Source organism: Bufo bufo, chromosome 4 (assembly GCF_905171765.1).
Source record: "Bufo bufo chromosome 4, aBufBuf1.1, whole genome shotgun sequence".
Taxonomy (NCBI): domain Eukaryota; kingdom Metazoa; phylum Chordata; class Amphibia; order Anura; family Bufonidae; genus Bufo; species Bufo bufo.
Genome location: NC_053392.1, coordinates 15,679,014 through 15,684,330, shown reverse-complemented (window position 1 = coordinate 15,684,330; position 5,317 = coordinate 15,679,014). Strand labels below are relative to the sequence as shown.

The window sequence follows — 5,317 nt, the reverse complement described above, 5'->3', positions numbered from 1 at the left end:
AAGTGGGAGGCACATATGCAAACTGTTGTAATTCCTGCACCGTTCACCTGATTTGGATGTAAATTCCCTCAAATTACAGCTGACAGTCTGCAGGTAAATCACATCTTGTTCGTGTCATTTCAAATCCATTGTGGTGGTGTATAGAGCCCAAAATGTTAGAATTGTGTCCATGTCCCAATATTTATGGACCTGACTGTAGGCAGGGACAACAGATGTAGGCAGTGCCAGCAATACCACAGTGCAGCCCAATATACCGCCCCAGCTGAACCAAATACCACAGAGCAGCGCAAAATACTGCCAACTACACCACAGTATTTAACTGTATCGTTGTCTTGAGGACATTGATACAGTTGAATTCAGGAGGACACCTGCGGCTGCTGGCCAGATCCTTAAGAGGAGGGCTTGGGTGGCCCTCCTAGACATCGGCCCACCGGTATATTTCCCTGTAGGGTCTATGGCTAATCTGCCCCTGTCCATTGTAATACCTCCACCTTCACTTGTATCCCAGGTGCAATTACTACCCTTACATAATATGCAGCCATGTACAATAGAAGATAGACTTGTGCAAATACAGATATTTTGGGGGAGTCTAATGAGCTCCAGCTGGGGTATCAGTGGATATGAGATGAAGGAGACACACCATGCTGGTGGTAAGAAGGGAGACAGGGTTTATTTAGAGGGAAGTTTTTGGACCTGTAAAACTGCATGAACTTTCCAAGAGGGTGGGATTCCTAGGAGAAATCCTGCAACAGGGATGGGATGAGAGGAGCGGAGAAGGTTAAAGACACCATGGAGGGACCGAGAAGAGCAGCAGATAAAGCAGTGTTCACACACCACATTGTAATGGAGAGAGACTCATTTGTGGGACACCAGGTTTAGGTGAGGATGACAGCAGTGTAGGTCTGGATCAGACAAGTCTCAGTGCCAGGACTTGGAGATGTTCTAGATAGAGCATTGGGTGACAGCTGTAGCATCCAACCAGGAGACCACTACATTTGTCACTTAGAGGAGAGGGCCTATGATGCAGCTCTATGTACAGTGAAGCCTCGACTCCTGTGAAGCCTCGACTCCTGGACACTTGCAGGAAGAGAATCTGGCAGAATAAAAGTTCACATTTCCACTGCTCATGATAAAAGCTCCACAAAAGGTAAGTTTGTCCTGCTCTCTCCAGCCCCCACCTGTTAGAATCAAGATTTGAGTTCACCTACTTACTAGTATAATTGAGGCAGTTTCTATGTAACTACCTTGAATCAGTCTTGAATAGGTTATGGCCCAGCTTGGACTGGTTAATTTAGGGTGAAGTTGTTGATTGCTGAGCCTTTATATGTACAGCCTTTTGCTTCTCTAGTTGCTGAGGATAGTATATGCTGTGGATCTTTTTTTTACATATTCTTAGCATCATTTTCTAGTCTAATGTGTTGTATTTGTGTATTCTGGGATTTGTAGTCCTACTGTCTAAGTTGGTCTGTTGCTGAGTTGGTCTTTGGTTTGTCTTGGCTGTCTTGCTGGGTTGGATTCAGAGCAGGATCAGTTCAGTATAGCTTTATTTCTCTTCACTGACATCTGCTATCTAGTATGGTATAGTACAGTATAGTATGGTATAGTATAGTATGGTATAGTACAGTATGGTATAGTATAGTATGGTATAGTATAGTATAGTATAGTATAAAAGTGGAATTGGAGACAGTGTGGTAGTGAACCTGCACCCTCTCTCTGGTATATCACCTGCGCCCTCTCTCCGGTATACCACCGGCGCCCTCTCTCCGGTATACCACCGGCGCCCTCTCTCCGGTATACCACCGGCGCCCTCTCTCCGGTATACCACCGGCGCCCTCTCTCCGGTATACCACCTGCACCCTCTCTCCTGTATACCACCTGCACCCTCTCTCCTGTATACCACCTGCACCCTCTCTCCGGTATACCACCTGCACCCTCTCTCCGGTATACCACCTGCACCCTCTCTCCTGTATACCACCTGCACCCTCTCTCCTGTGTACTACCTGCACCCTCTCTCCGGTATACCACCTGCACCCTCTCTCCGGTATACCACCTGCACCCTCTCTCCGGTATACCACCAGCACTCTTCCTACCTGTTGCTGTCTTTGCAGGTGACCTCACAGTACTGTGCAGGGCTTTGTGAATGATTGACTCTCCAGGGTCAGGGTACAAATCTATGGTCCACGTTCTCCTCCCACATCGGTGTCAGTGTATACAGATCACTGGCTGGAACGTGCCGGCTCCCTGTGTATATCACAGGTCTGAGCCCACATCCCATCCCGACACTCCTCCACTAACTCTTCAGCCTCCCGGTATTCTCACTGTTTTGCTCACATTAAATATTTGCATTAGGTGGAAGGAGGTTTCACTTCATCCTACAAGGAGGGACGTTCAGTCCTACTAGTAATGATCTGCGCCAGGTTCACGGGCAGAAAATGCAGATGCTGATGTCGAAGCCTAGAACTGATTTTCTCAGATGACCTTCAGAACTATTCAGGGACTGTCTCCTCATTAGCAGCTTGACAACGGCTGGCGGACATGATACTACTCCTCAGGGTGCAGCACACGGTAGCAGAGTGGCGCAGCGGAAGCGTGCTGGGCCCATAACCCAGAGGTCGATGGATCGAAACCATCCTCTGCTATCTCCTATTTTTTACAGTCAATTTGCCAAAGGTCTATTATGAATGAAGACTTGGGATTCTGCACAGACGATAACGGTAAAGAGGCCCATATTGTTGGCTGTCTCTTGCTTGAAGTCCAGGATGTCTTCATAATCTCCCAGGTGTCTTCTTTATCTAGGCATTTTGGGTCACCAATCAAAAATTTGTGGAATATTTTTCTTCCTGACAAATCTTTCCTCTATACACATGGAAGACAAACCACTCGCTTGTACTGTTAGACAATCTGTAAGCTCTCCAGTCTATATTCTTCTATGGTGGAAAAGTCCATGGGGGATTAGCTGAAATGGTAAAGTGTTTGCTTTGCATGCAGGAGGTAGTGGGGTCGATGCCCGCGTCATCCAAAATATTCACTTGCTGATGTTTTCAAAGATAGAAATGACTTTTCTGGTTATTTCTTGCTTGTGCAAGAAGTCTAGAAAGCATGACTGCGTAACCCGGGCAAACCTTCGATAGCTCAGCTGGTAGAGCGGAGGACTGTAGTGGAATGCCCCCAGGAATGCCTAGAACCCGTTTGGAAACACCCACTTGTGGGAGGGGATTGTGTTAGCCATGCCCATTTTGGATCCTGGACAACCCCTTTAAGACTTCCTGTCTTTTGAGAGCAGCTACATGGGCCATAGATACAATGGTCAGGAGGGAATCTCACTGACTTCTATGGGAAAGTCTCTCTCTTATCCATATAGAGGTGTTACTTGTCATTGTAATTCTGCCTGTGGTGATAATGACTACTAAAAGGTCACCTGTACAGAACAGGAAACCAGTGTGAAAATTGCAGGACTATATACATTTTTTAAAAATATAATACGGGGAATACTATATCATTCTTAAGGAGAGTGCCTAATCAGCATGAGGAGACTTATAGGCCATACACGCTCCTCTGGAATTCTGGGAAGAAAGGGATGCAAATGAGCTCTTAACAAGTTCTGCCTCTGATGCCACCAGATTTAAGGCAGCTATCCTATAAGTCAATGTTCGACCTTCTAAACAGGCCTTGGGACATGATTGATGCCCTTTCCTCAGGATATATACAGTGGGATGCGAAAGTTTGGGCAACCTTGTTAATCGTCATGATTTTCCTGTATAAATCGTTGGTTGTTACGATAAAAAAATGTCAGTTAAATCTATCATATAGGAGACACACACAGTGATATCTGAGAAGTGAAATGAAGTTTATTGGATTTACAGAAAGTGCTATAATTGTTTAAACAGAATTAGGCAGGTGCATAAATTTGGGCACTGTTGTCATTTTATTGATTCCAAAACCTTTAGAACTAATTATTGGAACTCAAATTGGCTTGGTAAGCTCAGTGACCCCTGACCTACATACACAGGTGAATCCAATTATGAGAAAGAGTATTTAAGGGGGTCAATTGTAAGTTTCCCTCCTCTTTTAATTTTCTCTGAAGAGTAGCAACATGGGGGTCTCAAAACAACTCTCAAATGACCTGAAGACAATGATTGTTCACCATCATGGTTTAGGGGAAGGATACAGAAAGCCGTCTCAGAGATTTCAGCTTCTGTTTCCAGAGTTAGGAACATATTGAGGAAATGGAAGACCACAGGCTCAGTTCAAGTTAAGGCTCGAAGTGGCAGACCAAGAAAAATCTCGGATAGACAGAAGCGACGAATGGTGAGAACAAGGTATCTACCTTTTGACCGTGCACCTGGACCGCGACTGATGCGCAGTGCCGCCCATTCATTCCCTAATTGAATGGTGAGAACAGTCAGAGTCAACCCACAGACCAGCACCAAAGACCTACAACATCATCTTGCTACAGATGGAGTCACTGTGCATCATTCAACCATTCGGAGCACTTTACACAAGGAGATGCTGTATGCGAGAGTGATGCAGAGGAAGCCTTTTCTCCGCTTGAGGTGGGCTAAAGCACATCTGGACAAGCCAGCTTCATTCTGGAATAAGGTGCTGTGGACTGATGAAACTAAAATTGAGTTATTTGGCCATAACAAGGGGCGTTATGCATGGAGGAAAAAGAACACCGCATTCCAAGAAAAACACCTGCTACCTACAGTAAATATGGTGGTGGTTCCATCATGCTGTGGGGCTGTGGGGCCAGTGCAGGGACTGGGAATCTTGTCAAAGTTGAGGGACGCATGGATTCCACTCAGTATCAGCAGATTCTGGAGACCAATGTCCAGGAATCAGTGACAAAGCTGAAGCTGCGCCGGGGCTGGATCTTTCAACAAGACAACGACCCTAAACACTGCTCAGAATCCACTAAGGCATTTATGCAGAGGAACAAGTACAACGTTCTGGAATGGCCATCTCAGTCCCCAGACCTAAATATAATAGAAAATCTGTAGTGTGACTTAAAGAGAGCTGTCCATGCTCGGAAGCCATCAAACCTGAATGAACTAAAGATGTTTTGTAAAGAGGAATCGTCCAAAATACCTTCAACCAGAATCCAGACTCTCATTGGAACCTACAGGAAGCGTTTAGAGGCTGTAATTTCTGAAAAAGGAGGATCTACTAAATATTGATTTCATTTCATTTTTGTGGTGCCCAAATTTATGCACCTGCCTAATTTTGTTTAAACAATTATAGCACACTTTCTGTAAATCCAATAAACTTCACTTCACTTCTCAAATATCACTGTGTGTGTCTCCTATATGATATATTT

General features: G+C 45.1%; 1 non-coding gene across 1 annotated transcript; it reads left to right on the top strand.

Annotated features, from left to right (window-relative positions):
* The first annotated feature begins 2,567 nt into the window (after window positions 1-2,567).
* Window positions 2,568-2,639, top strand: TRNAM-CAU. The gene has a single exon. It is a non-coding gene; the product is annotated as a tRNA-Met (tRNA).
* The last annotated feature ends 2,678 nt before the right edge of the window (window positions 2,640-5,317 follow it).